Source organism: Nanorana parkeri, unplaced genomic scaffold (genome assembly GCF_000935625.1).
Source record: "Nanorana parkeri isolate BGI_ZX_2015 unplaced genomic scaffold, ASM93562v1 scaffold15, whole genome shotgun sequence".
Lineage (NCBI taxonomy): Eukaryota > Metazoa > Chordata > Amphibia > Anura > Dicroglossidae > Nanorana > Nanorana parkeri.
In genome coordinates, this window is record NW_017306283.1 from 727,879 (window position 1) to 728,999 (window position 1,121).

At 33.3% G+C, this 1,121-nt stretch overlaps 1 protein-coding gene across 1 annotated transcript in view; it reads right to left on the reverse strand.

Moving 5' to 3' along the window:
- The window catches only part of LOC108788491 (voltage-dependent L-type calcium channel subunit alpha-1F-like), a 72,323-nt gene that overhangs the window by 14,120 nt on the left and 57,082 nt on the right, over positions 1-1,121 (reverse strand). The window lies entirely within an intron of this gene.

Genomic DNA, 1,121 nt, shown 5'->3' on the forward strand with positions numbered 1-1,121 from the left:
TGCCACAGTAGGCCCCCCCCCCCCCCAGACATCACAATGCATTTTTACTGAAATCAGCCGTTTCAGGGAAGGAGTATGAAACCTCTACAGTGAAGAATGAACACTGAACTACAATGATGGAGATGTAAAGTAATAGAAAGGTGCACAGGGTATCATTATGGAGACGGGGGGACGTGGAAAGATACTGGACTGACCTTCGGCCTGAATGCGATGAGTTTCAGCACCATCTCCACTGTAAACAGTCCTGTGAAGACCATATTCAGGATATCCATGGCGTAATTAAATGGCTGGGATTGCTCATAATGCTTAACATAGAGAAGATCATTATTTTGATATCATCATCATTATTATTATTATCAATATTATCATCATCATCATATTCATTATTATTATCACCATCACAATCATCATCTTCATCAGCATAATCATCACCATCATCATCATATTCATTATTATTATCACCATCATAATCATCAATCATCATCTTCATCATAATCATCATCAGCAGCATATTCATCATCAATCATCATATTCATTATTATTATCGTCTTCATCACCATCATCATCATATTCATCATCAAATTCATCATCATCATATTCATTATTATTATCGTCTTCATCACCATCATCATCATATACATCATCAATCATCATATTCATCATCATCATATTCATTATTATTATCGTCTTCATCACCATCATCATCATATTCATCATCAATCATCATCAGCAGCAGCATCACCATCATCATCATATTCATCATCAATCATCATCATCATCATCATCCTATTCATCATCAATCATCATCATATTCATCATCAATCATCATCATATTCATCATCATTTATAATATTCTTTTCACCATCATCATCATCACCATCATCATCATATTCATCATCAGCATCATAATCATCATCATATTCATCATCAATCATCATCAATCATCATATTCATTATTATCGTCTTCATCATTATTATCACCATCATCATCATCTTCATCATCATCACCATCATCATCATATTCATCATCAGCATCATAATCATCATCATATTCATCATCAATCATCATCAATCATCATATTCATTATTATCGTCTTCATCATTATTATCACCATCATAAT